Source organism: Oncorhynchus nerka, linkage group LG24 (genome assembly GCF_034236695.1).
Source record: "Oncorhynchus nerka isolate Pitt River linkage group LG24, Oner_Uvic_2.0, whole genome shotgun sequence".
NCBI classification, from domain to species: Eukaryota; Metazoa; Chordata; class Actinopteri; order Salmoniformes; family Salmonidae; genus Oncorhynchus; species Oncorhynchus nerka.
Genome location: NC_088419.1, coordinates 79,710,722 through 79,720,784, shown reverse-complemented (window position 1 = coordinate 79,720,784; position 10,063 = coordinate 79,710,722). Strand labels below are relative to the sequence as shown.

At 39.3% G+C, this 10,063-nt stretch overlaps 1 pseudogene; it reads right to left on the bottom strand.

Moving 5' to 3' along the window:
* Nucleotides 1-1,270: 1,270 nt before the first annotated feature.
* Nucleotides 1,271-10,063, bottom strand: part of LOC115108767 (cytochrome P450 2J2-like) — a 41,321-nt pseudogene continuing 32,528 nt past the window's right edge.

Sequence of the window (10,063 nt, the reverse complement as noted above, 5' to 3'; positions counted from 1 at the left end):
GTTTCATTGAAATGTACAGCTGTGTGTCATCCGCATAGCAGTGAAAGTTAACATTATGTTTTCGAATAACATCCCCAAGAGGTAGAATATATAGTGAAAACAATAGTGGTCCTAAAACGGAACCTTGAGGAACACCGAAATTTACAGTTGATTTGTCAGAGGACAAACCATTCACAGAGACAAACTGATATCTTTCCGACAGATAAGATCTAAACCAGGCCAGAACATGTCCGTGTAGACCAATTTGGGTTTCCAATCTCTCCAAAAGAATGTGGTGATCGATGGTATCAAAAGCAGCACTAAGGTCTAGGAGCACGAGGACAGATGCAGAGCCTCGGTCCGATGCCATTAAAATGTCATTTACCACCTTCACAGTGCTATGATGGGGTCTAAAACCAGACTGAAGTATTTTGTATACATTGTTTGTCTTCAAAACAGAATATTTTTTTTATTTCTTAATCAGCTTTAGGTTTACAGGCTTTTATTTGAAATGGTTTGGGAATTGGTAATGTCAATGTTTTACAATGATAATATTCACTCACAGCATCTTTACTGTTTTGCCCTTTGACATTGAGAACAGACAATTATTTATCCAAACTCATGAAAATATATGAAGTGTGGTCTAACACTAATTAGGGATATCCAATTAATAGTACCCTGTAAGCCTTAAATTCAATCAAGCTTGAAGGCAGCAGGGAGGAGACCACAATTAGCCCACATTAACATTGCAGACTTTTATCCAACCTGCCTCGGATTCTGATTAGTGTATTTAAACTCATAACACCCCTCCCACACACACACACACACACACACATCTTTCTCGGAAAACAAGAGATATTTTCCTGCCATTCTGCACATTTTGCCATAGGGCGTAGAGAACATTTAGTCATTTTAAAGCAAGTTTGCTGAGAGAATATTTAGCCATTTTTTTTAGCTAATTTCATGCAATTATACACATTTTGCCATAGGGCGGAGGCAAATGTTTGCAGGTTTTAATATGGTAACTGATGATCAATGGGCCCCACCCCGGTCAGTAATTTGACCATGCTTACTACAAGTTAAGATAGCTGTCCCCTATACTAACTTACCAATCTAAAAATCTTTAGCTGACATTGGCAAATTGTGAGTGCTGATTCACAACCAAATTTCACCCCTTGTGTATTCTATTATTCTTACTCTCAACTGTAAGTTGAGACACCGACTGAGTTCCACAAAAAGTTTTATTAATATACTGTATATACATGTATATATTTTTTTATTTGTCCGCTGACCTGTACATGATTTACATTGAAAGTCTAAAACACACTACTGCATCATCAATCTAATCTTCCCTTCTTCATCAAGTTCAAGCTAGGATTACAAAACATGGTTTGAGACCTTGATATGTAGGCTATTAGTGGTATATGCAGTGTCATTACATAATTGTATTAGTACTACTATCATTTCATAAGTGTGTTTTCTCCATCTGTAGCCCTTTCAGTTTTTTGGTGTGATGAAAGAATTACACTTTGGTTTTCGCTATTCCCTTTCAATTTGTGTCAGACAACCAGGTGAAGGGAGTTTCTAATAATCAATTAATAATCAATTACTTTAGGGAGGAGAGATCCTGCAGACACTTGGCCCTCCAGGAATTGAGTTTGACACCCCTGCAAAATGCTGTGCCTCATCGAAGTGTTGCACACAGCTGGTAGGGCTTGGGACTGTGTGTAGACCCCATCTTAAAGTCCAGGCTGGGTTCCACCCCTGGGGGAGAGGAGAAGGTGAAAGAACAGGGAGGTGAAGAACAGGAAAAGTTCCATCTTAGCCAGCTGCTCCCCAGGAAACGCCCTCTTAGCTGAGGGGAGAATCAATCACAGAACACCTTCTCTAACTCTCAGTGTAAAGTATAGAACAGTAACTATGCTAGCACTAACATACTAGCTATAGAGACAAGTCAATGATTCAACTTCAGTTAAACCGAGTCAAGTATTACTATGTAAGGAGGATGAGTTGTACATGTGCTATTTCCTGTAGGGCAGCATCATTAGGCACCAATCTGGGGTCAAATGACATGGAAGAGATGTAGTACCATATTACATAAAGAGAACGGTAGGATAAATGTAGCACAGTATTACCTAAAGAGAATGGAAGGAATGCGTCTCTCTTCCTGAACTTACCCTCCTGATCCAGGAAGTGTGCAGGGTTGAAGGTGTGAGGGGTCTTCTACTCTGACTCATCAAACAGGACAGATTGGACAGACACCATGGTGTTCTGAGGGGACAACAAAACAGACATGATCTCATCAACTCACTGTATTATTTATTAGATACAACTAGTACACAGTGTACACAGTGTTATGGCAACAAAACTTTATGTATAGTTGAAATTGTAAGGGATAAACGCAGACATTCTGTACAGTACCTAGGAAATGATGGGCAACGCTCCCGAGTCCATTTGCGATGTTCATTTTTCCAAGGTAATGTAAATTACAGATGTGTTTATCCAACTTATACCACAGTTGTCAAAGAAAACAATACTCAAGCACAAATTTACTGGTATGTTTAGGTGCATATTGTGTCATGATTTCAAAGTGTCCTGATATCTTTTCCAACTGTCCTGATATCTTTCCCGACTGTCCAACTGTCTTGTTATCTGGTTTTAATGGCCATTCTAGAATGCCCTTTTAGCCAATCAGAAACGAGTATTCAGCAACGCTGTGGTATCTAACTCTTTTTCGAATGTTGTTATGGGCACAGTCAAACAACGGAAGTGATGGATTCGACGGATGGATTTGCTAAACTGCAGCACTCCAGTGGCAAACTTGCCAGAGTAAATTATTTGAAAGAGTCAATTTATAAAATCATGTAAACAAGTGTAAGTGTATATGTGTAATTTTATTTTTGATTTGTTTCATGTTCGCTAACGTTAGCGAGACCTACTAACTTAGTAGGCTAGTTCTGTTGTGCTAATAATGTTAATTGTGTTGTGGTAGAGTTCATTAAGGCCCAGGTCATCCACCAAGCCAATAACTATTGCCTAATGATACATGTAATGATAAAATATAGGCTACATAACTATAAAACTTTGTTGAGCATCCACACTAGAGGAAAGTTGATAGTTTATTGTTTTACAGTTCTACATTCCTACACCTGTCAATCAACCTATTAATGCATCCTACTTCTGCCTATGAATAATGTGGTAACACAAGACCATGCATGAGGTTTCTAACACACAGATATTGATTCAAACCATTCAGTGCTTTCAGGATGTGTTCATTGTCATAGTGACAACTGAAATGAATACTTCAATATAAATGTAGGTCTAATGAAAAATATTGTAGTATCTTGTATTTAAATGTAGCAATTCAACAACAAACACTGTTTGGCCTGCACATATTTTACAGCCTGTCATGGCCTCATTGCTCAAATGGTTTGCAAGTGATTGCCATTGGTCTAATGGTTGTCAGTTATTTTGGGTCTTCTATTTCACTGTGATCATCCCTGTATGTCCTGTGCAACTATTTGCAATGCATCAGTGCAACATGCATTTTCTAAGCTGTAGGCCTGTTTAACCTTCAGCAATTAGCAAGAGCAAGCCAACTTCTTTCCCCGGATAGACTGGTAGACCTAGTATAAATAAATGTTATTTAGCTTTGTAGCCTATAGGTTTTCCTGGGATTTCACGAGAAGTGGATTGGCCTATAGCCAGAGAGGCTTGCATAGCCTATAGCCTGTTGCGCAAGGGAACCGATGAGAGAGGCTAGTGATCTGTAGCCGAAGTAAGAAGCTAAATATTAGCTAGATTTTAGGCCATTCGTTAGCTAAATATTAGGGTTATAAGCTAAATATTTACCTGTCAAAGTTCAAGAAAAATAAGATAATAAGATTATCAAATGGCAGATCTGTGGTGCGTTTCTCCAGACTGCGCTCAGTGGTCCCCAGTCACGTACAGCTCCACAGTATGGATTAGGCCTACGTTTTTAGACAAGAAAATTATTTTACAATGGGCTACAACAACATAGTGCAATGAGGAGTGAGTTATTGTTGTCAAGAGAATACGCAATTATTGTCCATGGGCTGTACACTTCAGTGATGCAGGCTAATTTGAATAACCACTCACATGTCCTGTTTTGTTTCATTCCGAAATAACTGCATGCCAACAGCCTAGGCCTGATTATGCAACCATTTGGACCCGTTTAGGTCTATTCTAGACCGATTAGAAGGTCCAGAAAGTTACATTAGCAGGACAATCACATGGTGTAGGCCTATTTTGTCAGAATGTAATCTGGTATTAAGATACAGTAGGCCTACTATTGAAAATAGGGGTTTCACCTTTCCTACACTATTTCACATTCAGCAAGCAAGAGCAAGCGTGCACCTCTCTTCCAATAGGCTATTAGCAATCTAAATAAAATGTGTAATTGCGCAACAGAGCCATGAAGACAGATTAGCTCGAGATGTTGCCTTTATCCAAAATTAGAAGCGTATGCTAAGCATATTAGCCCATCATTCATAAACTCAGTGCTAGGCTTAATACTGGAGTAACTATATCCAGTCAATTTACACAATGGGAAAAAAGTTCACGGTTAATCAGATAACAAAACAGTAGGTAGAGTAGCCTACACTATGTGTGCCGAGGATGCTGCTCCGAGCTCGCTCCTTCACAGTCCCTGGGCATGCAACTCGAAAAGATTCATATTGTTTCCGTTTTTTAGGGACAAGAAATGAGTCCTGCCTAGGCTACAACAACACAATGCAATTAAGAATTATTATTTTTTTAAGTGAGTGCAAAACTCTCCCTTATAGAACAAATGTGCAGAGTGCAGTATTTCTATGACAATGCACCAGCGTGGAGTAAATTGTATTCATAGTTTCCACGTTTGGCTTCCATGTTTTCAAAGCGTTTGAAAATGAGGTGGATAAATCCTTTTAAGGATGTTGCGAATTTTCGCAGCTTTTTGTTAAAAATCGCGCAACATTTCAGCGCCCTGCTATTCATGCCAGGAATATAGTATATGCATATGATTAATATGTGTGGATAGAAGACACTCAGACGTTTCCAAAACTGTTTAAATCACGCCTGTGGCATTTACAGAACGGGCGTTTCATCGAAAAGTGCATGAAAATCTGTTCACTGAAAATGGAAAAATATATCCTTCCGCGACTACAGGCAATTGTTCAAAGCGAACCGAATTAAATAGAGCCGAGTTTACATTGGCTACAGCTTCCACAGGTTGTCTAGAGTCATGTCATTTGTTTCGCAATTGATTCTTGGTCTAACCCAAACAAGGGAACTCCTTCCCTACTGTCCCCGCCCAGATTTTTGGTCGACCATTTCAAGACATCTTTTTCTCCACGGACAAGCTAAACATTTCACATCGCCTCCTGAGGAATTTTATCGCTTATTAACGTGTACTAATACCTAAAGTTGCATTACAAAAGTATTTCGAAGTGTTTTGTGAAATTTTATCGTCGACTTTTTGAATTTAAAAAAATGACGTTACGTTATGAAATGCTAATTTTTTTCTTTACTCGCACAGTATTCTTAGCTCGATATCTAGGCTATATATGGACCGATTTAATCGAAAAAAGACCCTAAATGATGTTTATGGGACATCTAGGAGTGCCAAGAAAGAAGCTCGTCAAAGGTAATGAATGTTTTATATTTTATTTCAGCGTTTTCGTTTGCGACGGCTAACGCAAAATCTGTCGTTTTAGGTGACGTTGCAGTATTTTGAGGGTGCATGGTATCAGATAATAGCTTCTCATGCTTTCCCCGAAAAGCATTTTACAAATCTGACTTGGTGGATAGATTCACAACGAGTGTAGCTTTAATTCAGTATATTGTATGTCAATTTTAATGAAAGTTTGAGGTTTATCAACCTCTATGGTGGCGCTCTTGAGCATTTCCGCTGATTGTGGTCCCCACTTCGGTACCACGTCCTTAACAAGATTTATGTAAGGGATTAATGCTGATGTTCTGTACATTACCTTGGAAATCATGGATGACCCAGATGAGTTCATTTTTCCAAGGTAATGCACAGAACAGAGGTATTTATCCCTGTAATACCACATTTGCTAAATAAAAAAATATGAAAGCACACATTTACTGGTAGAAATACTTTATTTTTGTTGATATTGATATTTTTATAATCAAATTCATACATTCTCATCTGTTGGTTGCTAGAGACACGACCAGTTGTTTGTTTAATTAGTTTGATATTTACAGACTCTACACAGTCGGTTGTTCTTATGGGGAGGTGTTGCTGTATATAGTCAGAGCCATATCCCTGTAATGTTCAGAGAAGATCTTATGTCAAATGTTATTGAAGTGTTGTGGTTGCAGGTTCACCTCACACATATAAAGCCTTTTCTTTTGGGGTTTTGCTATAGGCCACCAAGAGCTATCAGTCAGGATCTAAATAATATTTGCAAAATGCTTGCTAGTGTATGTGATGTAAACAGAGAGGTCTACTTTAGTTGGGATCTGAATATTGACTGGTTTTCATCAGGCTGTCCACTCAAGAGGAAGCTTCTCACTGTAAGCAGTGCCTGTAATCTGGTTCAGGTTATTAATCAACCTACCAGGATGTTTACAAACACTGCAGGAACAAGATCATCCACATGTATTGATCACATTTTTACTAATACTGTAGAACTTTGTTCTAAAGCTGTATCCGTACCCATTGGATGCAGTGATCACAATATAGTGGCGCAGGTCCTAATCCAGGCACTTGTCATCTCCCGTCTGGATTACTGCAACTCGCTGTTGGCTGGGCTCCCTGCCTGTGCCATTAAACCCCTACAACTCATCCAGAACGCCGCAGCCCGTCTGGTGTTCAACCTTCCCAAGTTCTCTCACGTCACCCCGCTCCTCCGCTCCCTCCACTGGCTTCCAGTTGAAGCTCGCATCCGCTACAAGACCATGGTGCTTGCCTACGGAGCTGTGAGGGGAACGGCACCTCAGTACCTCCAGGCTCTGATCAGGCCCTACACCCAAACAAGGGCACTGCGTTCATCCACCTCTGGCCTGCTCGCCTCCCTACCACTGAGGAAGTACAGTTCCCGCTCAGCCCAGTCAAAACTGTTCGCTGCTCTGGCCCCCCAATGGTGGAACAAACTCCCTCACGACGCCAGGACAGCGGAGTCAATCACCACCTTCCGGAGACACCTGAAACCCCACCTCTTTAAGGAATACCTAGGATAGGATAAAGTAATCCCTCTCACCCCCCCTCCCCCTGAAAAGATTTAGATGCACTACTGTTCCACTGGAGGTCATAAGGTGAATGCACCAATTTGTAAGTCGCTCTGGATAAGAGCGTCTGCTAAATGACTTAAATGTAAATGTAAATGTATATTCAGAAAAGCCAAAGTCGCAAAAGCTGGACCTAAAGAACCGTTTAAGAAATCATAGAAAATATTTTGCCTTGAGTCTTATGTGGATGATGTTAAAAATATTTGTTGTTCTGATGTGATTAATAAGGAGCGTCCTGATGCTGCACTTGATGAATTTATGATATTGCTTCTTCCACTGATTGATAAACATGCACCAACATGCATCACACTGAAACTGACTGTTAGAACTGTTAAGGCTCCGTATTTTGAAAAACTGTATGGTTGAAAGAAATGGGGCAAAACTAATTTGACCCATCTGGAAAGATGAGACTCTCACAAACGTGATGGTGTTTTTCTCTATGATCCCCACAAGTGTCACAGGACTCATCTAAAGGAAACCCGATACTGGGCCAAAAAAATGTAATGAAGTGAATTGGACATTTCCACATCAAAGGTACAGTATATGGATAAAACCCTGCGAATTTGCTTCCACTCGTTCTGTGGCCTTTGTTAAGGTCAATGGCATCTGTCAACGGCATCATGAACCTTATCAAGTTCCAGGACATTTCAGCCACAAAACTGGTTGCCTCTGCCATGACATTTACACTTGTCCACAAGCAGATCTTCCAGCAATACAATAACCCCAAGCACACATCAAAATCCACAAAGAAATGGTTAGATGACCACAAAATCAACATTTTGCAATGGCATCTCAGTCTCCGAACTTGAACCCCATTGAAAACCTGTGGTTTGAATTGAAAAGGGCAGTCCATAAGTGCAGACAAAGGATATCAAGTATCTGGAAAGATTCTATATGGAGGAATGGTTTAGGATCTCTTCCAATGTCTCATTAAACATTTAAGAAAAAGGCTCAGTGTCGTTATCCTCACAAGGGAAGGGTGCTGGAGTATTGAAAACTGGGGATCCAATCATTTTGACACCTATCTTAAAAAATATATGACTTGTTAAACCAAATCTCTTTCTCTGAGAAATTTAATTAGTATAAAATAATAACATTTGTCACTTTTTTTGCATGCAATACAGCTCAGGTCTGATGTGATTAATAAGGAGCATCCAGATGCTGCACTTGATGAATTTATGAAATTGCTTCTTCCAATTATTGATAAAAAATGTCCCTGTTAAGAAACTGACTGTTAGAACTGTTAAGGCTCCATGGATTGATGAGAAATTGGAAAAACTGCATGGTTGAAAGAAATGGGGCAAAATGAGTGGCTAATAAGTCTGACTTCACATCTGGCTGGCTGACTTACTGCAAGTTGAGAAATGATGTGACTAAACTCAAACAAAAAGAAGAAGAATCTGTTTTATGAAGATAAAAAAAACAATGGAGTACTTTAAATTAAATTATGGGCAGAAAGACAAATTCAACTCCATCTTTCATCGAATCAGATGGCTTATTAATCACTGTCACGCCCTGGTCTTAGTATTTTGTGTTTTCTTTATTATTTTGGTCAGGCCAGGGTGTGACATGGGTTAATTATGTGGTTTGTTTTGTCTTGGGGTTTTGTAGGTATTAGGATTGTGGTATAGTGGGGTTGTCTAGAAAAGTCTATGGTTGCCTGAAGTGGTTCTCAATCAGAGGCAGGTGTTTATCGTTGTCTCTGATTGGGAACCATATTTAGGCAGCCATATTCTTTGAGCGTTTCGTGGGTGATTGTTCCTGTCTCTGTGTTTGTTTGCACCAGATAGGCTATTTAGGTTTTCTTGTTTTGTATTGTTTGTGTTTATTCGTTTATTAAACATGTATCAAAATTACCACGCTGCATTTTGGTCCTCCTCTCCTTCATCGCAAGAAAACCGTAACAATCACAAAACCATTTGATGCTGCCAGTTATTTTTATGATTACTTCATTGGCAAAGTGGGCAAAATTAGTCAGGAAATGCCATCAATAAACAGTGAGCCATCCTACTCATGCAGAAAAATAAATAAAAATAGGAAAGAAAATCATTGTAAGTTTGAATTTTGTAAAGTTAGTGTGGGAGAGGTGGGGAAATTATTATTATTAATCAATAAGTAGAACCCTCCTGGCATTGACAACTTAGATGGAGAGCTACTGAGGATGGTAGCTGACTCTATAGCCACTCCGATATGTCATACAGTATCTTTAATCTGAGCCCAGAGGAAAGTCTTTGTCCTCCGGCCTGGCGGGAAGCCAAAGTCATTCCGTTACCCAAGAGTGGTAAAGCGGCCTTTACCGGTTCTAACAGCAGACCTATCAGATTGCTGCCAGCTCATAGCAAACTGTTGAAAAAAAAGCATTTGATCAAATACTGTACAATGATATTTCATCGAAACAAATTAACAACAGACTTTCAGCATGCTTATAGAAAAGGGTACTCAACATGTACGGCACTGACAGAAATGACTGATGATTGGTTGAAATACATTGATAATAAGAAGATTGTGGGAGCTGTACTAATAGATTTCAGTGCGGCCTTTGATATTATTGACCATAATCTGTTGTTGAGAAGACGTACGCCACCGGTCAAAAGCTTTAGTACACCTACTCATTCAATTGTTTTTTCTTTATTTTTACTATTTTCTACATTGTAGAATAATAGTGAAGACATCAAAACTATGAAATAACACTTAAATAACACTAACACTATTATAAAACCCTTTTGCAATTATGTTAGCACAGCTGAAGACTGATGTCCTGATTAAATAAGCAATAAATTGGCCTTCTTTAGACTAGTTGAGAATCTGGAGCATCAGCATTTGTGGGTTC